The sequence below is a fragment of the Elephas maximus genome, chromosome 9 (genome assembly GCF_024166365.1).
Source record: "Elephas maximus indicus isolate mEleMax1 chromosome 9, mEleMax1 primary haplotype, whole genome shotgun sequence".
Classification (NCBI taxonomy): Eukaryota; Metazoa; Chordata; class Mammalia; order Proboscidea; family Elephantidae; genus Elephas; species Elephas maximus.
In genome coordinates, this window is record NC_064827.1 from 42704987 (window position 1) to 42730199 (window position 25213).

At 38.4% G+C, this 25213-nt stretch overlaps 1 protein-coding gene and 1 non-coding gene across 2 annotated transcripts in view; one reads left to right on the top strand and one right to left on the bottom strand.

The window, feature by feature from the left end:
* The window catches only part of UBE2R2 (ubiquitin conjugating enzyme E2 R2), a 143918-nt gene that overhangs the window by 71450 nt on the left and 47255 nt on the right, over positions 1–25213 (top strand). The gene's annotated exons all lie outside the window — the stretch shown is intronic.
* LOC126083504 (U6 spliceosomal RNA) lies at positions 6416–6522 on the bottom strand. The gene has a single exon (XR_007518846.1). It is a non-coding gene; the product is annotated as a U6 spliceosomal RNA (small nuclear RNA).

The window sequence follows — 25213 nt, forward strand, 5'->3', positions numbered from 1 at the left end:
TCTCCACCTCATTTACTTAGCTTTCTAATGTACTTACTTATTTGCAATTTATCCCTGAATTCTGCCAGAAGTATAAATCTCTTCTCAAAATGTCTAAATACACAAGATTATCTTATTTTAACTTTTTTATTGAAAGTAAGTATTTACAATTTTATAAGCATATATAGAAAAGTGAATATGTCAAAAGTACATGTCATAAGTTTGATCTATCTTCACAAACTGGGCCATCCATATATACATTACCCACATCAAGAAACAACATTACCAGTACTTACTGTAAGAGCCTATTCTGTTGGTTGTCTTTTCGCTTTGTTGATATTATCTCTTGTATAAGTTTTTAATAAAGTCCAATTTATCTAATTTTTCTTTTGTTGCCTGTGCTTTTGGTTTCATATTTCAGAAACCATTGCCAAATTAAAGGTCACGCAGATTTTCTGCATATATTTTCTTCTAAGAGTTTTATAGTTTTAGCTCCTAAATTTAGGTCTTTGATCCGTTTTCAGTTAATTTTTGCATATGATGATTTAAGGTAAGGGTTCAACTTCATTCTTTTGCCTGTGGATATCCAGTTTTGCCAGCACTATTTGTTGAAGAGACTGTTCTTTCTCCCAATGAATGGTCTTGGCACGCTTGTTGAAAAAAGTTGACGGTAAATGTGAAGGTTTGTTTTTGGACTCTCAATTCTCTTCCATTGGTTAGTGTATCTATCTTTATGCCAGTACCACACTGTTTTGATTATTGTAGCTTTGTAGTTAAGTTTTTTTAAATTGGGGAGTGTGAGTCTTTCAACTTTATTCTTCATTCAGTCATTTTTGAATTCCAGTTACGTGAATGTTTATCTTTCTGGGCTGTCTTCTAATTTTGTTTTAAAATCTTTGTTCTTGTTTTATCTTCTGGGAGGTATCTAAAGTTTCCTCTTTTTTTCTTATTTGTATGGTCCTTTTTTTTTTTGTCTCCTGTTCTTATTTCACGGATTCCCTGTCTTAACATTCTAAGGGTATTATAGATTTTGAGGTTTTTCCTACTGCCCTTGTGTTTTTGCTTGTCTGCTCTAAGGTGAGGAAACCCTGGTGGCATAGTGGTTAAGTGCTACAGCTGCTAACCAAAGATCAGCAGTTCAAATCTGCCAGGCACTCCTTGGAAACTCTACGGGGCAGTTCTACTCTGTCCTGTAGGGTCAGTATGAGTCGGAATTGACTCAACAGCAGTGGGTTTGGTTTGGTTTTTTTTTGGCTCTAAGGTGTTTTTTTTTTTTTTTTTTCCCTGAACCCTGTAGGCTTTCATCAAATGTCTGGAGATCCTATCCTTTCATTTTTTTTTTTTTATGTTGAATATTTATTTTTATTTTTAAAGATAATTTTATTGTGCTTTAAGTGAAAGTTTACAAATCAAGTCAGTCTCTCACACAAAAGCTTATGCACACCTTGCTACATATTCCCAATTATTCTCACCCCCGTGAGACAGCCCGCTCCCTCCTTCCACTCTCTATTTTTGTGACCATTTTGCCAGCTTCTAAGCCCCTCTACCCTCCCATCTCCCCTCCAGGTGGGAGATGCCAGCATAGTCTCAAGTGTCCACCTGATCCAAGTAGCTCACGCCTCACCGGCATCCCTCTCCAAACCATTGACCAGGTCCATTCCATGTCTGACAAGTTGGCTTTGGGGATGGTTCCTGTCATGGGCCAACAGAAGGTCTGGGGGCCATGATCACCGGGGTCCTTCTAATCTCAGTCAGACCATTCAGTCTGGTCTTTTTATGAGAATTTGGGGTCTGCATCCCACTGTTCTCCTGCTCCCTCAGGGATTCTCTCTTGTGTTTCCTGTCAGGGCAGTCATCGGTTGTGGCCAGGCACCATCTAGTTTTTCTGGGCTCAGGATGATGTAGTCTCTGGTTCACGTAGCCGTTTCTGTCTTTTGGGGTCGTTATTATCTTGTGTCCTTGGTATTCTCCATTCTCCTTTGATCCAGGTGGGTTGAGACTCATTGATGCGTCTTAGATGGCCACTTGCTAGCGTTTAAGACCCCAGATGCAGCTCTTCAAAGTGGAATGCAGAATGTTTTCTTAATAGATTTTATTATGCCAGTTTACTTAGATGTCCTCTGAAACCATGGTCCCCAGACTCCTGCCCCTGCCTTGCTGACCTTCGAAGCATTCAGTTTATTCAGGAAACTGCTTTGCTTTGGTTTAGTCCAGTTGTGCTGACCTCCACTGTGTTGAGTGTTGTTCTTCCCTTCACCTAAAGTAGTTCTTGTCTACTATTTAGTAAATACCCCTCTCCCACCCTCCCTCCCTCCCCGCTCTTGTAACCACAAAAGAGTATGTTCTTCTCAGTTTAAACTATTTCTCAAGACCTTATAATAGTGGTCTTATACAATATTTGTCCTTTTGCAACTGACTAATTTCACTCAGAATAACGCCTCCCGGGTTTCTCCATGTTATGAAATGCTTCGCAGATTCCTCACTCTTCTTTATCGATGCGTAGTATTCCATTGTGTGAATATGTATGAGTATACCATAATTTATCCATTCATCCGTTGATGGGCACCTTGGTTGGTTCCCTCTTTTTGCTATTGTAAACTTACTGCTGCAGTAAACATGGGTGTGCATATATCCGTTCGTGTAAAGGCTCTCATTTCTCTCGGATATATTCCGAGGAGTGGGATTTCTGGGTCGTATGGTAGTTCTATTTCTAGCTTTTTAAGGAAGCGCCACATCGATTTCCAAAGTGGTTGTACCATTTTACATTCCCACGAGCAGTGTATAAGTGTTCCAATCTCTCCACAGCCTCTACAACATTTATTATTTTGTGTTTTTTGGATTAGTGACAGCCGTGTTGGAGCAAGATGGAATGTCATTGCAGTTTTAATTTGCATTTCTCTAATGGCTAATGATTGAGAGCATTTCCTCATGTTATCTGTTAGCCGCCTGAATGTCTTCTTTATTGAAGTGCCTGTTCATATCCTTTGCCCATTTTTTAATTGGGTTGTTTGTCTTTTTGCAGTTGAGTTTGAACAGAATCAGGTAGATTTTAGAGATCAGGTGCTGGTCAGAGATGTCATAGCTGAAAATTTCCCAGTCTGTAGGTGGTCTTTTTGCTCTCTTGGCGAAGACTTTAGATGAGCATAGGTGTTTGATTTTTAGGAGTTCCTAGTTATCTGGTTTCTCTTTGGCATTTTTAGTAATGTTTTATATTCTGTTTATGCCCCTTATTAGGGCTCCTAATGTCCATATTTTTTCTTCCATGATCTTTATCATTTTAGATTTTATGTTTAGGTCCGTGATCCATTTGGAGTTAGTTTTTCCACATGGTGTGAGGTATGGGCCCTGTTTCATTTTTTTGCAGATGGATATCCAGTTATGCCAGCACCATTTGTTTAAAAGACTATCTTTTCCTCAGTTCACTGACACTGGGCCTTAGTGAAATATCAGCTGTTCATATGTGGATGGATTCATATCTGGGTTCTCAGTTCTGTTCCATTGGTCTGTGTGTATATTATACCAGTACCAGGCTGTTTTGACTACTGTGGCTGTATAATATATTCTAAAATCAGGTAGAGTGAGGCCTCCCACTTTGTTGTTCTTTTTCAGTAATGCTTTACGTATCCGGGGCTTCTTTCCCTTCCATATGAAGTTGGTGATTTGTTTCTCCATCTCATTAAAAAATGTCGTTGGAATTTGGATCAGAAGTGCATTGTGTATATATAGATGGCTTTGGGTAGAATAGACATTTTTACAATGTTAAGTCTTCCTATCCATGAGCAAGGTATGTTTTTCCACTTATTTGGGTCCCTTTCAGTTTCTTCCAGTAGTGTCTTGTACTTTTCTTTGTATAGGTCCTTTACATCTTTGGTAAGATTTATTCCTAAGTATTTTATCTTCTTAGGGGCTACTGTGAATGGTATTGATTTGGTGATTTCCTCTTCGATGTTCCTTTTGTTGATGTAGAGGAATACAACTGATTTTTGTATGTTTATCTTGTAACCTGAAACTCTGCTGAACTCCTCTATTAGTTTCAGTAGTTTCTTAAGGATTCCTTAGGGTGTTCTGTGTATAAGATCATGTCATCTGCGAATAGAGATAATTTTACTTCTTCCTTACTTATCTAGATGCCCTTTATTTCTTTGTCCAGCCTAATTGCTCTGCCTAGGACCCCCAGCACAATGTTGAATAAGAGCGGTGATTAAGGGCATTCTTATCTGGTTCCTGTTCTCAAGGGAAATGCTTTTAGGCTCTCTCCATTTAGGATGATGTTGGCTGTTGGCTTTGTATAAATGCCCTTTATTATGTTGAGGAATTTTCCTTCAATTCCTATTTTGCTGAGAGTTTTTATCATGAATGGGTGTTGGACTTTGTCAAATGCCTTTTCTGCATCAGTTGATAAAATCATGTGATTCTTTTATTTATGTGGTGGATTACATAAATTGTTTTTCTAATATTGAGCCATCCTTGCATACCTGGTATGAATCCCACTTGGTCATGGTGGATTATTTTTTTAACATGTTGTTGAATTCTATTGGCTAGAATTTTTGCGTCCGTGTTCATGAGGGATATAGGTCTGTAATTTTCCTTTTTTGTGCTGTCTAGCTGGTTTTGGTATCAGGGTTATGCTGGTTTCATAGGATGACTTTGGTAGTATTCTGTCCTTTTCTATGTTTTGAGATACCTTTAGTAGTAAGTGGTGGTAACTCTTCTCTGAAAGTTTGTTAGAACTCTGCAGTGAAGCCGTCTGGGCCAGGGCTTTTTTTTTGTTGGGAGATTTTTGATTATCTTTTCAATCTCTTCTTTTGTTATGGGTCTGTTTAGTTGTTCTACTTCTGTTTGTGTTAGTTTAGGTAGGTAGTGTGTTTCTAGGAATTCATCCATTCTAGGTTTTCAAATTTGTCAGAGTACAGTTTTTCATAGTAATCTGATATGATTCTTTTAATTTCAGTTGGATCTGTTGTGATATGGCCCATCTCATTTCTTATTCGGGTTATTTGTTTCCTTTTCTGTATTTCTTTAGTCAGTCTGGCCAGTGGATTATCAATTTTGTTAATTTTTTCAGAGAACCAGCTTTTGGCTTTGTTAATTCTTTCAATTGTTTTTCTGTTCTCTAATTCATTTAATTCTGCTCTAATTTTTATTATTTGTTTTCTTCTGGTGCTTGATGGATTCTTTTGTTGCTCACTTTCTGTTTTGTTCAAGTTGTAGGGATAGTTCCCTGATTTTGGCTATTTCTTCTTTATGTATGTGCGCATTTATCGATCTAAATTGACCTCTGAACACTGCTTTCGCTGTGTCCAAGAGGTTTTGATAGGAAGTGTTTTCAGTCTTGTTGAATTCTATGAATTTCTTTTTTCCCCCCTTAATGTCTTCTACAACCCAGTTGTTTTTGAGCAGTTTCCAAGTATTTGATTTCTTTTCCTTGATTTTTCTGTTACTGATTTCTACTTTTATGGCCTTATGGTCTGAGAAGATGCTTTGTAATATTTCGATGTTTTGGATTGTGCAAAGGTTTGTTTTATGACCTAATATGTGATCTATTCTAGAGACTGTTCCATGTGTACTAGAAAAGAAAGTATACTTTGCAGCTGTTGGGTGGAGTGTTCTGTATAATTCTATGAAGCCAAGTTGGTTGATTATAGCAGTTAGATCTTCTGTGTCTCTGTTGAGCTTCTTACTGGAAGTCCTGTCCTTCACCGAAAGTGGTGTGTTGAAGTCTCCTACTATAATTGTGGAGGTGTCTATCTCAGTTTTCAGTTCTGTTAAGGTTTGTTTTATGTATCTTGCAGCCCTGTCATTGGGTACATAAATATTTAATATGGTTATATCTTCCTGGTCTATTGTCCCTTTAATCATTATGTAGTGTCCTTCTTTATCCTTTGTGGTAGATTTAACTTTAAAGTCTATTTTGTCAGAAATCAATATTGCTACTCCTGCTCTTTTTTGCTTGTTGTTTGCTTGGTATATTTTTTTCCATCCTTTGGGTTTTAGTTTATTTGTGTCTCTAAGTCTAAGGTGGGTTTTTTTTTTTTAAGTCTAAGGTGTGCCTCTTGTAGGCAGAATATAGACGGATCGTGTTTTTTTATCCAGTGTGCCAATCTCTGCCTCTGTATTGGTGCATTTAGGCCTTTTACATTCAGCGTAACTATAGATAAGTTTGAGTTTAGTGCTGTCATTTTGATGTCTTTTTTGGTGTGTTGTTGATAATTTTGTTTTTCCACTTTTTAGTGCTGAGAAGTTTTTTGTAGATTGTGTGTTCCTCCTTTTCATAGTAGTTGAATTTATTTTTGCTGAGTTGTTATGTTTATCTTGGTTTTTATTTTGAGGTTTGGAATTGTTAGACCTCTTTGTGGTTACCTTAATATTTGACTAAGTAAAAACCTAACTTGTATGGCCCTATATCGCCTTGGTTTCCTGCCCATACGTAAGATCTAAAAATATGGAACGCTTCACGAATTTGCTTGTCATCCTTTTGCAGGGGCCGTGCTAATCTTCTCTGTATCGTTTCAATTTTAGTATATGTGCTGCCGAAGCGAGCACTCCATTCATATTTTAGAGTGAGGTTACTAAGCAGATTGAAAACTCTGTAGGGTGTTACTGTACGGTGATCTGGCTGGACTTTTTCCCATCTGTTATATCTTCTAAGTTTCTAGGGGCTGGGGGACTGGTCAGTTCACTCAAAGAGAAATCCTTTCTTCTACCTGGTACGTATAGGCCTGGTTGCCAGTTTTCTTAGAACCAAGTAGATAAAGGAAATGCAGGATCTTAACCATTCAGTTGTTAGATTTTCCCTGTGTTCAGTTTGGCTTCCACAGGCTCAACTCAGCCTAATGATCCTGAGTTCAGTGTCTCTGGCTCACCCATGGCAGAGAGTAAACTCTCTCTAGTCTTCTGCCAGTGTAGAGGACTAGTCACTGATCAGGATGAGGGAGGGTCTCTGGGGATCTGGCTACTTTATATACAAACTTTTGACCAATCTTCCTATTTTCAGCCACACTTGTGCCTGGTGCCTACTATTTCTGAATTTTTCTGTGGTTCTGAGGAGGAAGTAAGCCTACTCCTTGGTTTCCCAGCTACCAGGATGGGTTTAAGTTTTCTTTGGTCTTCTAACCCATTCATCCTTCTAGTTTACAGCTTCCAAAGTGTTATTTTTGTCTCTTCGTATTTGTCCTTCTGGGCTTATGACTTTTTAAAAAATAAAAATCCCTTTTCTGTAGTTTTAGTGGTCATAAGAAAGTAGCAGTAATTGTGTGTTCACACATTTTTAACCAAAAGTCTAAATGTCTTCTCTATTTTTATGTTTAACAAACATTAACCCAGCTGGTGGTGCCGTGGGTTCCTCTAGGATTTATTTTGGGGAAAAAGACTTTACTTCCCAAGCTGAAAGAAACATAAAAACAGTATTGCATTAAAAAAAAAAAAAACAACACTACAGAAGACTCTCAGTATACATGCTTCTCCTTTAAGGTCTGAAGTTTACTTTTTAGAGTTCAATAAGAGCATCAGGAATTTCCTATTATCATCTATATTTCATCATTATTTTAGGATAATTATATTCTATACTATAGTAATTCTGAATTAATTTTTTTAGATTGGAATTTTTAATTAATAAAAAAATTCTTAACATTAAAGCCTGTGGCACATTTGATAGTATCACTAGAACTCATTTTGTTCTTCACATACTGTTAATGAACAATTTAAAAGTTTATACTGGTGGTTAGCAGACTTTTGAAACTTTCAGCGAGTGAAGAAAACATGTTTTGATTACTTTTGCTGATGTCATGTTGGAAACATATCCTATAGCAGATGTGAGCTGATGACATAGCAGAAAAACTCAGAGATGGGAGTGTCCTCATTTCACACTAACTCCAGGCGCCAGTCCAGATGCAGCAGTAAACACTCCACATTTGTTGTCAACTAAGCCATTACCAACTATGGTTGTTTTTAGGGCAGGGAAACTTTTACTTAACCTATTTAATAGTACTAACCAAGCAGCAGGAACAATTAGGATAAATCTCAACACTCATAATAGTTTTTTATCATGGCTAAAATACCATATGGAAATAATCAGTGAGATAACAAAATGATTTTTAATGTTGCACATTGGAGGCTATGAAATTTTTGTTCCAAACCAATGTATACTTTATTTACATATATTAATGTTTTTTAAAATGACTTTTTGGTCATACTTCTTAGGTATCTCTTTTCTTGCCCAGAATTTTTTTGTTTTTATAACATGTCACATTTGGGGAGACTAGGGAACCAGTGAAAGTTACTGTGAGAGCACTTTAAGTTAAAAGGAAGATCTTGGGAGGAACTAAGTATGAGAAAGAGAAGGCAGAAAGTAAGAGCATGAGGAGACGATGGAATTTGAGAAGCCAAGGGAATGAAGAGGTTCAAGAAGATAAAATTATAAACATGGGAAAATGGTTTTTGGTAGTCAGAGATGAGGACTAGAAGATAATCTTTTCCTTAATTAGTAGGTCATATGCGTTTGCAACTATACTTCTCACCTGTAAATTTTATGACTGAGTGATGAAATAATGCATATAAGGTATTTAGCACAATGTTTAGCACTTTTTAAGTATTATTTGTCACCACTTTTGTCATCATGCCATTTCCTCAATCCAGAAAATTTAGTCTCTTTTAGTTTTTTCCTTTCTTTCAATCCTAATATCAAATCAGCCACTAGGTCTCTTTGATTACACTTCCTGGATATCTCAAAATAAGTATTATTCATTCCTGTTGTCTGCCTTTGTTCACATTTGTAAGCCTTTTTCATTCTTTCTCTTCTGTAAGGTCCCTTTCACCTTGGCCTCAGTTTAGCTCAGGTATCACCAGGATACTTGAATTAAGTTGGAGATGGTACAGGACGGGCAGTGTTTCTTTCCATTGTGCATGGGGTCGCTATAAGTTGGGGGCTCACTTTTGATGGCAGCTGACAGTAACAGCATCACTCTTCTGTAAATCTTCTCTATTATTTCAGGCAGTTAGGCATTTCTTTCATAGTTTGCTCTTAGCACCTAGTAAATAACTCATTTAAGGCACTTAATTTGTAATTATTTATTTGCATGTCTGTCTTTTCAACTAGACCATAAGCCATTCAGGGATAGAGAAAGCATTCTAAATATCTTTGTTTCCTACCTTCTATATTAATACCTGGCAACACGATTGGTTCTCAATAAATATTTATTGAATGAATAAATGAAAATATTTGCATAATGTTCCGTGTTTGAATAACTAGGAATGGAACTGTCTGGTGAGTTCAGCGACTTCATTGAGGATTCATTTGGGAGTGGTTTGATCATTTTAAGGTGGGCATATATGGTAATACTACAGAAGCTTTTTTGCAGGTTTTGTCCTTATGAGCTTGCAGGTTAGCCAAGAAAGATACAAGGAGTTACCTGAGAAAGCCTCTCAGAGTTACTTCTGTAACAATTGTGTATTTTTAGGTGTGACTTTTCAGATTTATTTCTTGTATGTCTTTATATAGCTCTGTATAGGTCAAATTCAAAACCATATTTCATGAGTAATTTTTTAAATAGTGAACTTCAGGTATTTAAGTTTTTATTTTATCTGCGTATGAATTTGATTAGCTTAGGCTCTAGTACTTTACTTAACAGTTTAATAAGTAAATGGATAAGATCTTAATATCATAGATGCTACTTTCACTTATTGATAACTTGCATAAAAGATTTCTGCAGAAAGAACCAGTGCTTACATATATGCAATCTGTAACTGCAAAGTAAAGGTGCTAATTCCACACATGACCCACACATAAAGACTCCATAAGGATGTTATGTGAAAATTGACAGTATGTAAAAATAGAGGGTTTTTCCCCCGTTTTCAGACCATCCTTTTGTCTTTTCTTTTTTTAGAAATTATGATAAAAATAATAACAGCCAAGATTTACTGATGTTCTCATCACTGTGACGAGTCCCGTTATAATTTATTCCTCTGTGGAAAAGGAGGCTTGGAGGAGACAAAGCTGAATGTGGCTGGGCTGTGTAACTGGAGGGCCTGTGGCTTAACCAGTTTGCCTTACTTCGGTGCTGGGTCAGAGCTTCCCTCTCGGGGGCCATCTCCAGGGCACCATCCCCACCGCCCCCATCCCCCTCCCATCTCCCCACCTGCAAGCTCTGTGTTCACAAGTCTCCTCTGCAAGTCACCAAGGCTCCCTGTGAGGGGCTGGGAGCCTGGCTGCACACCCGGTTCCACCAGGGCGGAGGCTTCAGTCCACTTTGGGATGTCATTAAACGTGCATTTCTTCCAAACACCCTCTTTGGTGCCTCTTTCTTTCCTCCCTGCCTACCCCACCACAATTTTGACTCCTCCCTGCCTACCCCTACCCCATCACACAGGGTCTTAGATCGCATAAAAAAAAACCAAACCAAACCCATTGCTGTAGAGTCAATTCCAACTCATAGCGACCCTATAGGACAGAGTAGAACTGCCCCATAGAGTTTCCAAGGAGCACCTAGTGGATTTGAACTGCCAACCTTTAGGTTAGCAGCTGTAGCACTTAACCACTGTGCCTCCAGGGTTTCCTTAGACTGCGTAGGAGCTGGGAATCCAGAACAGGTGCTGCTGGCTGGATGCTGCCTGTGTGTCTGCCCAGAGGCCATGGCAACAGAGGAGGCTGATCCCGCGTGGCAGGTGGGTGGGGGCAGCTTGACCCAGCTTCCTGGAGGGTGCCCTGAGACCCTCCTCAGGGGAGGGGACACTCTGCAGCCATTGCTGCCATGCCTGTCGCCTCGTAAATGCACAAAATAGTTGGATAATAGATTTTTTACTGTTGTTATAAATGGGAAATGTCAGATAAGTGAGGAGTGGGTATGTATGCCTTTTTTTGCCCTTTGCCTTTTTTCACTTAACATGTCTTTGGATATCTTTTTGTGTTGGTATGTATAGGTCTACCACATTTTTTATAATGGCTGCAGAATCTGAACCAAAGAAACACAAAACTCAGGTTATTTGCTGGCCAGTCACAGTCTCTCCAACTAGAACAAACTGCTGATCAGGACTGGCAGATTTTTTACAGACCTGGTAGATCACCTGTGGAAGAATGGTTACTAGAGTGAGACTGTTACTGATTTGCAAAGAGTTCCAGAGCTAGAATCCAGGGCTGTTGATTTCAATGTCATCCACTTTTTTTTTTCCTTTTAAAAAGGTTATATAGTTCGGTGACAGTAATTGAAATATAGTCATTTTTCTAAAATATACATCTTGTCATTTTCTACTAAAATGTTTTTAGCCGTTACGTGCTGTCGAGTTGATTTTCCACCCATAACCACCCTGTGTGACAGAGTAGAATTGCCTCAGAGTTTTCTAGGCTATAATCTTGTTTTTTTTTTTTTTTTTTGAGTTAAAAAACATTTATTAACAATCTACCATGTGCACTTGGCACATAATGGTTAAAAAGAAGAAGAGGATTGGTTGCCTGTCCTCTTGGGGTTCACTAGTCACCCTGGTCCCAATTCTCACTTCCCCCAAGCCTTGTTTCAACATTGCTTCCTTTCAATATGTTTTTATTTTATTTACAGTTGATCTTTATTAATTGTAGATTTCATATTCGGCAGTTCGCCTACTTGCTAAAATTTATTTGTAACCCCAAATCAACACTTGCTATGCTTTCCACAGCCATTCTCAGACACGTGCAGAGGGATGAAAAATTTGAGTTACCCAGTGTCCCAGCCGAAGATGAACAAGGTGATGCTCTGCCTTCTTGTCTGAGCTCTCATACTGTGAACAAGTGTCCTCTTCACAATGTGGAAGCTATAACACCAGTATTTCAAATACCGTCAGAATCACCCATGGTGGACAGGTTTCAGTGGAAGGAAGAAAGGCCTGACGATCTAATTCCAGAAATCAGCCAATGAATCACAACAGAATATTGTCCAGTACAGTGCTGGAAGATGAGCCCCCTAAGTTGGAATGCTCTCAAAATACTTAGTGGCTGCAATATCGGACTCAAGCATACCAAGAATCATGAAGATGGTACAGGACCAGGCAATGCTTTGTTCTATTGTGCATGGGTTCACCATGAGTTAAACTAAACTAGAAGACAACTAACAACAACATTTAACAAGTGTCTTTAATGGACAGTTATGTTGCTTTCAATGTTTTATTAATCACAAATTCATAATATATATTTTAAGGAACCCTGGAGGTTAAGCACTTGGCTGCTAACCATCAAAAGGTTGGCAGTTCGAACCTACCCAGCAGCTCCACAGGAGAAAGACCTGGCGATCTGCTTCTGTAAAGATTGTTGTGTTGTTGTTAGGTGCCGTTGAGTCAGTTCCGACTCATAGCGTCCCTATGCACAACAGAACGAAACACTGCCCGGTCCTGAGCCATCCTTACAGTCGTTCTTATGCTTGAGCTCATTGTTGCAGCCACTGTGTCAATCCACCTTGCTGAGGATCTTCCTCTTTTCCGCTGACCCTGTACTCTGCCAAGCATGGTGTCCTTCTCCAGGGACTGATCCTCCTGACATGTCCAGAGTATGTAAGACACAGTTTCGCCATCCTTGCTTCTAAGGAGCATTCTGGCTGTACTTCTTCTAAGACAGATTTGTTAGTTGTTTTGGCAGTCTATGGTATATTCAATATTCTTTGCCAACACCACAATTCAAAGGTGTCAGTCCTTCTTAGGTCTTCCTTATTCGTTGTCCAGCTTTCACATGCATATGATGCGATTGAAAATACCATGGCTTGGGTCAGGCACACCTTAGTCTTCAAGGTGACATCTTTGCTCTTCAACACTTTGAAGAGGTCCTTTGCAGGAGATTCACCCAATGCAATGCGTCTTTTGATTTCCTGACTGCTGCTTCCACGGCTGTTGATTGTGGATCCAAGTAAAATGAAATCCTTGACAACTTCAATCTTTTCTCCATTTATCATGATGTTGCTCATTGGTTCAGTTGTGAGGATTTTTGTTTTCTTTATGTTGTGCAATCCACACTGAAGGCTGTGGTCTTTGATCTTCATCAGTAAGTGCTTCAAGTCCTCTTCACTTTCAGCAAGCAAGGTTGTGTCATCTGCATAATGCAAGTTGTTAATGAGTCTTCCTCCAATCCTGATGCCCCATTCTTCTTCATATAGTCCAGCTTCTCGGATTATTTGTTCAACATACAGATTAAATAGGTATGGTGGAACAGTACAACCCTGATGCACACCTTTCCTGACTTTAAACCAATCGGTATCCCCTTGTTCTGTCCGAACAACTGCCTCTTGATCTATGTAAAGTTTCCTCATGAGCACAGTTAAGTATTCTGGAATTCCCTGAGCACAGTTAAGTATTCTGGAATTCCCATTCTTCACAATGTCATCCATAGTTTGTTATGATCCACACATACGAAAGCCTTTGCATAGTCAATAAAACACAGGTAAACATCCTTCAGGTATTCTGTGCTTTCAGCCAGGATCCATCTGACATCAGCGATGATATCCCTGGTTCCACATCCTCATCTGAAACCGGGCTGAATTTCTGGCAGTTCCTTGTCGATACACTGCTGCAGCCGTTTTTGAGTGATCTTCAGCAAAATTTGGCTTGCGTGTGATATTAATGACATTGTTCTATAATTTCCACATTCGGTTGGATCACCTTTCTTGGGAATAGGCATAAATAAGAATCTCTTCCAGTCAGTTGGCCAGGAAGCTGTCTTCCATATTTCTTGACATAGACGAGTGAGCACCTCCAGTGCTGCCTCCGTTTGTTGAAACACCTCAGTTGATATTCCATCAATTCCTGCAGCCTTGTTTTTCTCCAGTTAGGCTATAATCTTTATGGGAGCAGATTGCTAGGTGTTTCTCTGGAGCCGCTGGGTGGGTTCAAACCACCAACCTTTTGGTTAGTAGCCAAGTGCTTAACTGTGTGCCACCTGGGCTCCTTAGTGTCCCAGTAGCACCTAGGAAATGGCCTAAATGCCTTAAGGCTTCAACCTACCTTTATCCAGTTTTATCTTCTGTTCTTAGTTACTACTAAGTATCCCACTAGCCATACCTGAAAACTCAGTGTCTTTAGTTCAGGCTGTTACTCTGTATCTGTTACCTTCACGCTATTTCCTCTGCTTTTATCTACCCAGGGAGCTACTCAGCCAACAGCTAGCCACAGTACCTGTATGTCCTAGGCACTCGATAGATGTTGAACGAATGAAGATTTTCCCCTCTTTTCCCAGCAGAATAAATCACTTTCCTGTTCATGCTTCCATTTAACATATTGTATGTATTGTAGTTACATGAGTGACTATGGCTCTGCTGGATTGTAAGGAGTGTGTGTGATTATTTTCATCTATGGGTCCTCAGTACCCAGCCTTGGACTTAGTGCTTAATAAAATTTTGAATGAACAAAGTAAATGAATGGTGGGGAAATTAACTTTTTTTGTTTGCTTTTATACATTTAAAGTTTTAAGAAGTAATTTTTAGATTTTTTTATCCACCACCTCGTCCAAGATGTTTAAATTTGTATTCATTTTGTTCTGCAGCTTCTTCCTTGCCATTTGAAAACCAACACATGATTTCTTATTTAATGACTTCTTAGTTGTACTGGGGAATACCCTAAATATTTTCTTTTTGAGGCCCAGTGAATAATTGGGAACTTTCCTCACGTTTTTTTTTTTTTTTTTTTGGTGAAGGAAATATCTGTTTTTCAGTCTTACGAATCTTCAGTCACAGAAAATACTTAGTGTGGAGACTAGAAACTGAGCCTAGAGTGATCAAAAAGTCTTGCCCCACATTATCCAACTCTTACACAATAAGATATATTCACTTATTACTTGTGAAATGTGGATGTTCTAAGCTTAATTGTCTGCTAGGAGATGATTCTATAAAGGAAGCAGTTAGTGAACACATTAACACCTCTGTAACTACTTCAGTACTTTACCTGCTTAAGATTTCAAAACTAATCTGATAGGGTTTTATTTAGCCATGGTTTGTTCATTCATGAATGCTGAGCTCTGGAGTCCAAACAAATAGAAAATAAAGTATGTAATACAAAGATAGGACAGGAAGAGGCACCTAGATTTCTATAATATTTTTCCTAATTAAATGCTTTTTATATTAGAATTTTACTTTTTTTTATTGATTCTATTAAGTTTAAAAAATAAGGTCAAATTCAATATTTTAACAACACTGAGCACAAGTGATATATAGCTTCTTCCATTATACAGTGAAACCCTCTGATGCTACAAATTTGGGTAAAATATGATTCGCAGTTGGCTCTTTTCTTTGCATTAGGCAGTTCGTCATTTCTTTAACCTCATAGTATGACTCAACATTTTTTTTTTTTACATAACCACAATACCATTATCACATCTAAGAAAGTTTACAATAATGCCTTCATCTAAGAAAATAGACAATAATTCCATAATTGCATGTGCATTTTGCTGTAACAACAAATAGAGTGGAAATGCCATTTTCATAGTCTTTTCATTTATGCATGCCCCTAGGGCATGTCTTTTTTTGTTTAATTTTTTAAATTTTTATTGTGCTTTAAGTGAAAGTTTACAAATAAGTCAGTCTCTCATACAAAAATTTATATACATCTTGCTATGTACTCCTAGTTGCTCTCCCCCAATGAGACAGCACGCTGCTTCTCTCCACCCTCTATTTTCATGTCCATTCGGCCAGCTTCTGTCCCCCTCTGCCCTCTCTCTCATCTCCCCTCCAGATAGGAGCTGCCCACATAGCCTCATGTGTCTACTTGATCCAAGAAGCTCACTCTTCACCAGTATCATTTTCTATCCCATAGTCCAGTCCAATCCCTGTCTGAAGAGTTGGCTTTGGGAATGGTTCCTGTCTTGGGCTAATAGAAGGTCTGGGGACCGTGACTTGTGGGGTCCTTCTAGTCTCAGATGTGACTCAACATTTTAAGCATTTGAAATTTTTAGGCCCCGCTTAGAGCATTTTGGTGCTGTTTTACTGTATTTCAAAGGATCCCAGGTTGGTCTGTTAAATTTAAAAAACTATTAAGTTTTAATTTTGATTTATGTACGTGTAATTGCAGAAAAATGATTTACCTAGGCACCTTGGTTTATCTTTCCTTATATATGTTTGCTAGATGTTTCTGGTCAACCTTCCTTGAGTCATTTATAGGAAAATTTTATATGAGCTTATTTTTGTAGTGTTTTATAATTCATAAAGCTTTCATATATAATCTTTTGGTTGGCATATTCAGTATTTCAAAGTGCAGTGTTACATTATGTTTTGATTTCAGTTGCTGCCTTGCAAATATATAGAAACTGTTTTGTGTATTGACATTGTATCCTATAACCTTGCTAAACTAATTTATTTGTTCTAGGAGCTATTTTGGTAGATTCTTTGGGATTTTCTACATAGACAGTTTTATAATCTGTGAATGGGGTAGTTTTATTCATTTTTAGTTTAAATGCCTTCCTTTTTCTTGCTTTATTGCTCTTGCTAGGACCCCCAGTGTGATGGTGAATGAGAGTGGTAAGAGGGGGTAGCTTATCTTTTCGCTTCTTTGGTAAAGTCTTTTGATGAACAAAGCTTTTAATTTTTATGAGATCCCATTTATTTTGTCTTTTGCTTTTGTACTAAATAATGCGTTGTTAAAAGCCCGACAGCCTTGTCCCTGCATTTTCTTTTAAGGATTTTATGGTATTAGTTTTCACATTTAGGTCCTTAGTCCATTTTGGATTTGTTTTTGTGTATGGTGTGAGGCATGGATCCTATCTCATTTTTCTACATGTAGAAATCTAATTTTCCCTGCACCATTTATTGAAGAGACTCTTTTTTCTCCATTAAATGGTCTTAGCACCTTAGTCAAAGATCAGTTGACCGTAGATGTGTGGGTTTATTTCTGAACTTTCAGTTCTATTCCATTAGAGCATGTTATCAGGAGGGATCAATCCCTGGAGAAGGATGTCATGCTTGATAGGGCAGAGAGTCAGCGAAGGAGAAGAAAACCCTCAGTGAGATGGATTGATGCAGTGGCTGCAACAGTGGACTCAAGCATAGCAAAGGTTGTGTGAGTGTGATGCAGGACTGGACCAGGCAGTGTCTCTTTCTGTTGTACATGGGGTTGCTATGAGTCAGAATCAACTGGATAGCACCTAATAACGATAAAATGTGTCTATTATTATTATACCAGTGCCAAGCTGTTTTGATTACTGTAATTGTATAGTATGTTTTAAAATCAGGAAGTATGAGTCTTCCTACTTTGTTCTTCTCCTTCAACCTTGCTTTAGCTATTCAAAAGCTTTAGCCATGCCATATAAAGTTAAGGATTGGTTTTTATGTTGGAATTTTGATCAGGATTGCATTCAATCTATATTTTGAGTAGTATTGACATCTTAACAATAAAATGTCCAATCCATGACTCATGGAACATTTTATGTAAGTCTTCTTTAATGTCTTTCAGCAGTGTTTTATAATTTTCATTGTCTGAGTTCTTCACACCCCTATTAAATTTATTCCTACGTATTTTATTTTCTTGGATGCTATTGTAAGTGGAATCGTTTCCTTAATTTCTTTTTCAGATTTCCCATTGCTGGTGTATAGAAACCCAACTGAGTTTTGTTTGTTGACCTTGTATAATTTCTCCATAATTAAAAAAAAATTTTTATTGTGCTTTAAGTGAAAGTTTACAAATCAAGTCAGTCTCTCATACAAAAACTTATATACACCTTGCTATATACTCCTAGTTGTTCTCCCCATAATGAGACACCACACTCCTCATCTCCACCCTCTATTTTCATGTCTATTCAGCCAGCTTCTCACCCCGTCTGCTTTCTCATCTCTCCTCTAGACAGGAGCTGCCTACATAGTCTCATGTGTCTACTTGATCCAAGAAGCTCACTCCTCACCAGTATCATTTTCTGTCTTGCAGTCCAGTCCAATCCCTGTCTGAAGCGTTGGCTTTGGGGATGGTTCCTGTCTTGGGCCCACAGAAGGTCTGGGGACCATGGCCTCCAGGGTCCTTCTAGTCTCAGTCAGACCATTAAGCCTGGTTTTTTTGTTTTTGTTCTTTTTTTTTTTTTTTGCAAGAATTGAGGTCTGCATCCCACTGCTCTCCTGCTCCCTCAGGAATTCTCTGCTGTGTTCCCTGTCAGGGCAGTCATTGGTTGTAGCTGGGCACCATCTAGTTCTTCTGGCCTCAGGCTGATGTAGTCTCTGTATCTTGGGCTCATAATTACCTTGTCTTTGGTGTTCTTCATTCTCCTTTGGTCCAGTGGGTTGAGACCAATTGATGCATATTAGATGGCTGCTTGCTAGCGTTTAAGGCCCCAGACGCCACTCTCCAAAATAGGATTCAGAATATTTTCTTAATAGATTTTATTATGCCAATTGACCTAGGTGTCCCCTGAAACCATGGCCCCCAAACCCTCCCTCGCCCCTGCTGTGCTGGCCTTCGAAGCGTTCAGTTTATTCAGGAAACTTCTTTGCTTAGGTTTAGTCCAGTTGTACGGACCTCTCCTGTATTGTGTGTTGTCTTTCCCTTCACCTAAAATAGTTCTTATCTACTACCTATTCAGTGAAAACCCGTCTCCCTCCGTCATTCCCTCCGCCCTCTCGTAACCATCAAAGAACATTTTCTTCTCTGTTTAAACTGTTTCTCGAGTTCTTATAATAGTGGTCTTATACAATATTTGTCCTTTTGTAACTGACTAATTTCACTCAGCATAATGCCTTCCAGATTCCTCCGTGTTATGACATGTTTCATGGATTCATCGTTGTTCTTTATCAATGCATACATTTGTGTGAATATACCGTGATTTATTTATCCATTCATCCATTGATGGGCATCTTGGTTGCTTCCATCTTTTTGCTATTGTAAATAGTGCTGCAGTGAACATGGGTGTGCATATATCTGTTTGTGTAAAGGCTCTTATTTCTCTAGGATATATTCCAAGGAGTAGGATTGCTGGATTGTATGGTAGTTCTATTTCTTCTAGTCTCTTAAGGAAGTGCCAAATCAGTTTCCGAAGCGGTTGTACCATTTTACATTCCCACTAGCAGTGTATAAGTGTTCCAGCCTCTCCACAACCTCTCTCCGACATTTATTATTTTGTATTTTGTGGATTAATGCCAGCCTTGTTAGAGTGAGATGGAATGTCATTGTAGTTTTGATTTGCATTTCTCTAATGGCTAATGATCGTGAGCATTTCCTGATGTATCTGTTAGCTACCTGAATATCTTCTTTAGTGAAGTGACTGTTCATATCCTTTGCCCTTTTTTAAATTGGGTTATTTGTCTTTTTGTAGCTCAGGTTTTGCAGTATCATACAGATTTTAGAGATCAGACGCTGATCAGAAATGTCATAGCTAAAAACTTTTTCCCAGTCTGTAGGTAATCTTTTTACTCTTTTGGCGAAGTCTTTGGATGAGCATAGGTATTTGATTTTTAGGAGCTCCCAGTTATCTAGTTTCTCTTCTGGCGTTGTGTATTGTTAGTAATGTTTTGCATACTGTTTATGCCATGTATTAGGGCTGCTAACGTTGTCCCTATTTTTTCTTCCATGATCTTTATTTAGATTTTTTGTTTAGGTCTTTGATACATTTTGAGTTAATTGTTGTGCATGGTGTGAGGTATGGGTCTTGTTTCATTTTTTTGCAGATGTATATCCAGTTATGCCAGCACCATTTGTTAAAGAGACTGTCTTTTCCCCATTTAATGGACTTCGAGCCCTGTCAAATATCAGCTGCTCATACATGGATAGATTTATGTCTGGATTCTCAATTCTGTTCCATTGGTCTATGTACCTGTTGTTGTACCAGTACCAGGCTGTTTTGACTACTGTAGTGGTATAACAGGTTCTAAAATGAGGTAGTGTGAGGCCTCCCCTTCGTTCTTCTTTTTCAGTAATGCTTTACTTATCCAGGGCCTCTTTCCCTTGCATATGAAGTTGGTGATTTGTTTCTCCATCTCATTAAAAAAAAAGTCATTGGAATTTGGATTGGAATTGCATTGTGTTTACAGATTGTTTTTGGTAGAACATTTTTACAATGTTAAGTCTTCCTATCCATGAGCAAGGTATGTCTTTACACTTAATGTAGGCCTCCTTTGGTTTTTTGCAGTAGTGTCTTGTAGCTTTCTTTGTATAGTTGTTTTACATCTTTGGTAAGATTTATCCCTAAGTATTTTATCTTCTTGGGGGCTACTGTAAATGGTATTGATTTGGTGATTTCCTCTTCGATGTTCTTTTTGTTGGTGTAGAGGAATCCAACTGATTTTTTATGTTTATCTTGTATCCTTGTATTCTGCTGAACTATTAGTTTCAGTAGCTTCCTTGAGAATTCTTTAGGGTTTTCTGTGTATAAGATCATGTCATCTGCAAATTGAGATACTTCTTCCTTACCAATCTGGATGCCCTTTATTTTTTTTTATCTGGCCTAATTGCTGTAGCTAGGACCTCCAGCACAATGTTGAATAAGAGTGGTGATAAAGGGCACCCTTGTCTGGTTCCTGTTCTCAAGGGGAATGCTTTCAGACTCTCTCCATTTAGGATGTTGTTGGCTGTTGGCTTTATATAAACACCCTTTATTATATTGAGGAGTTTTCTTTCTATTCCTATTTTGCTGTGAGTTTTTACCATGAATGGGTGTTGAACTTTGTCAAATTGCCGTCTCTGTACCAATTGATAAGATCATGTGGTTCTTTTGTTTTATTTATATGATGGATTACATTAATTGATACCTGGTATGAATCCCACTTGGTAATGGTATGAGTCCTATTAATTCATACCTGATATGAATCCCACTTGGTCATGGTGACTTTTTTTTTTTTTTTTGATATGTTGTTGAATTCTGTTGGCTAGAATTTTGTTGAGGACTTTTGCATGTAAATTCTTGGGGGGATATAGGTCTGTAATTTTCTTTTTTTGTGTCTTTACCTGGTTTTGGCAAACCAGGTATGCTCTGCAATAGTTTTAGTAGTAGTGGTATTAACTTTTCTCTGAAAGTTTAGTAGAACTCTCCAGTGAAACTGTCCAGGTCAAGGCTTTTTTTGTTGGGAGTTTTTAAATTACCTTTCAGTCTCTTTGTTTTGGGTTTATTTAGTTGATCTACCTCTGTTTGTGTTAGTTTAGGTAGGTAGCATGTGTCTAGAAATTCATCCATTTCTTCTAGGTTTTCAAATTTGTTAGGGTACAATTTTTCATAGTAATCTGATACTTTCTTAATTTCCTTCGAGTCTGTGGTGATATCACCCATCTCCCTTCTTATTCAGATTATTTGCTTCCCCTCCTGTTGTTCTTTTGTCAGTTTGGCGAGTGGTTTATCAATTTTGTTAATTTTTTCAAAGAACCAGCTTTTGGTCTTGTTAATTCTTTGAATTGTTTTTCTGTTTTCTATTTCATTTAATTCTGCTCTAATTTTTATCATTTGCTTTCTTCTGGTGCCTGAGGGTTTCTTTTGTTGCTTTCTTTCTGTTTGTTCAAGTTGTAGGGATAATTCTTTGATTTTGACCCTTATTTCTCTTTGTATGTATGCATTTATTGATATACATTGACTTCTGAGCTCGGCTTTTGCTGTGTCTCAAAGGTTCTGCTAGGAAGTGTTTTCATTCTCATTGGGTTCTATGAATTTCTTTAATCCATCCTTAATGTCTTCTACAGTTGTTTTTGAGTAGGGTATTGTCCAGTTTCCAAGCGTTTGATTTCTTTTCCCTGCCTTTTCTGTTATTGATTTCTACTTTTATGGCCTTATGATCAGAGATGATGCTTTGTAGTATTTCAGTGTTTTGGATTCTGCTAAGGCTTGCTTTATGAGCTAATATGTGGTCTATTCTAGAGACTGTTCCGAGTGTGCTGGAAAAGAAAATATACTTGGCTGCTTTTGGATGGAGTGTTTTTTATATGTCTATCATAAAAAAAAAAAAAATTTTTTTTTTAATGATGTCCAGTCAGTTGATGGTGACATTTAGATCTTCAGTGTCTTTACTGAGCTTCTTTCTGGATGTTCTGTCCGTCACTGAAAGTGGTGCGTTGAAGTGTCCTACTGTAATTGTGGAGCTGTCTATCCGCTTTTCAAGGCTGGTTGAGTTTGATTTATGTATCTTGCAGCCTTGGCATTGGGTACCTAAATATTTAATATGGTTATATCCTCCTGGTATATTGTCCCTTTAGTCATTATATAGTGTCCTTCCTCATCCGTTGTAGTGGATTTAACTTTAAAGTCTATTTTGTCAGACATTAATATTGCCACTCCTCTTTTTTGATTGTTGTTTGCTTGATATATTTTTTCTATCCTTTGAGTTTTTGTTTGTTTGTGTCTCTAAGTCTAAGGTGTGTCTCTTGCAGGCAGCATATAGACGGATCATGTTTTTTATTCATTCTGCCACTCTCTGTCTCTTTATTGGTGCATTTAGTCCATTTACATTCAGTGTAATTATGGATAGGTATGAGTTCAGTGCTGTCATTTTGATGTCTTTTGTGTGTGTGTTGACAGTTTCTTTTTCCCACTTAATTTTTTGTGCTGAGTAGTTTATCTTTTTGTATTGTCTTTTCCTCTTTGTTGTTGATTTTGTTTCTGCTGAGTCTCTATTTTTTCTTGTGTTTTATTTTGATGAGTAGGATAGTTAGTCGCTTATTTTTCTAAGTTTAAACCTAACTTTTGTTTCTTTGTATCACCTTGACTTCCTCTCCATATGAAAGGTCTATAACTACATTTCTCCGTCCCTCTTTATTGTTTTAATGTTTTCTTCTTTTACATAATGACATCGCTATTTCCGTTTTGAGTGTTTTTTATCTTGATTTATTTTTGTGCTTTCCTTATCTGGGTTGACATCTGATTGCTCTTTAGTTGATATCTGAAATTATTGATTTTCTAACCAGATAACTCCCTTTAGCATTTCTGGTAGTTTTGGTTTGGTTTTTATGAATTCCCTAAACTTCTGTTTATCTGGAAAAGTCCTAATTTCACGTTCATATTTGTGAGACAGTTTTGCTGGATATATGATTCTTAGCTGGCAATTTTTTTCCTTCAGTGCTTTATAGGAGTCATCCCGTTGCCCTCTTGCCTGGGTGGTTTCCGCCAAGTAGTCTGAGCTTATTCTTATTGACTCTCCTTTTCGTTTATCCCTAGCTGCTCTTAAAATTCTCTCTTTTCTTTTTTTTGGTTTTGGCAAGTTTGATTATAATATGTCTCGGTGACTTTCTTTTGAAATCTACCTTATGTGGAGTTCAGTGAGCATCTTGGATAGATATCTTCTCATCTTTCACGGTATCAGGGAAGTTTTCTGCCAACAAATCTTCAATTCTCTCTTATTTTCTGTTATCCCTCCCTGCTCTGGTACTCCAGTCATGCGAAGGTTATTTCTCTGGATAGAGTCCTGCATGATTCTTGGGGTTTCTTCATTTTTTAAAATTCTTTTATCTGATTTTTTTTTCCCTGAATGTATTGGTGCCAAGTGTTTTATCTTCAGTCTCACTGATCTCTGCCTTCCAGTTCCTCAATTCTGCTCTTCTGACTCTTTGGTTGAGTTGTCTAATTCCATAATTTTATCGTTCATCTTCTGAATTCCTGATTGCTGTCTCTTTATGGATTCTTGCAGCTTATTAAATTTTTCATTATGTTCTTGAATAACCTTTTTAATTTCTTCAACTCTATTATCTGTGTTCCTTGGCTTTTTCTGTGATTTGCCTGATCTCCTTCCTGATGTGCTGGAGAGTGCTGTGTATTAATCTTCCGTATTCTGCATGTGGTAATTCCAGGAATACTCCTTCATCCTGAAGATCCCTTGATTCTTTGTTCTGAGAGCTTGTTGAAGCAATCATGGCCTGCTTCTTTATGTGAATTGATAGTGACTGTTGTCTCCATCTATAAATTACTGTATTTATGTTTGCTTACTGTATCATAGGTTCTTGCTTTCTTTTGTTTTCATATGCCCAAATAGGCTGCTTGAGTGAGGTAGCTTGATTATCACCTTCGAAGTTCTAATGTCCTGTCACCAGATGGCTAGAGCTGTTATCAGGCATATCAGCCTAGGAGTCCATTCACTTCTCTTGTATGGATTCAGCTCACGTGTCCAGTTATTTGGTCATCAAGTGTGGTACAGGCTCTGTCCTACAGTCTCTGAGTTGCAGGGGTGATTGGTGTAGATACCAGTATCTGGTTGCAGCAGAGAGTCATGCTCTAAACAAGGCAGGGGGCTGAGAATCGTCCCCCAAGTGTCTCTGAGGAAAGCATGTCCCTTTTCCATAGAGTGTACTGATGGGCGGGTTCTGCAGATGGACCATGGGCACCCAATGTTTTCGGTTGTAAGGACTGGGACGTACCAGTTATCCTTGGACCCCTGTCGTGGGTGGGTGGGTGACCTGAGTGGAGCCACCAGTCCTTAGGCCCCTGATGTGGGTAGGTGAGGACCCTGCTTAATAGGCAAAGTGGTGTCAAACATCAAACACCCACCTCTCCACCGCACAGCTGAAACAGTTGTAGTCTGCCAACAAGGGCCTGATCTTCTGAAATAGGTCCACACAGGTCCATGCAGGGGGGAAAGGTATTCAAGTCCACAGACCATTTGTGCCTGGACAGGAGCTGCGTCTGTCCAGAGCTCCCCAGTGTAGTGGAGCTGGTGTATCATCTTTTCCCTTAATTGTGAATTTATTCCTTCTCCAACGCTGGGAGAATGGGGGCACTCAGCAGAGCCTGTCTCAGGCCCAGAGAAATCAACAGCCACTGAAGGCTGCTTGGGGGCACGGGGCGCAGTAAAATATACGCCAGAACTTAGCTTTTAGTAAGCGCCCTTCTTCTCTGGTTCTGGAGGTGTGAGTAGGTATGTGGTGGTTGTCTCTCCCTGAGCAAACTGGGTCTGGAGTCCCACCTTGGTTGCTCCAGGGAATGGTGCCTGAGGGTTCCCAGTGGTTCAGGTACAGCAACTCCTCTCTGCCTTCGAACCGTCTCTCCCTTCCCCTGCTGCTCAGTCCATTTTCTAACTTTGCCTTTGATATTCAGAGCTCCTGGCTTGTCATAAATATACTCGTTTCACTCGTATTTTCAGGTCTTTGTTGTAAGAGGGATCACTGGAATCCTCTGACTGCTTCACCATATTGGCCCCGGCGCTCTCTCCATAATTTTTTAAGAATGTTTTGCTGGTTGTAGAATATTTGGTTGACAATTTTTTTCCCTCGGAATTTTGAACATATTATTCCTCTGCTTTCTCATGTTTCTAGGTATGAGCCTCTGAGTTTTTTGTTTTTTTTTTTTTTTAACTTGGAGTTTTTGAGCTTCTTGGGTGTAAAGGTTAATGTTTTCCATAAAATTTGGTAAGTT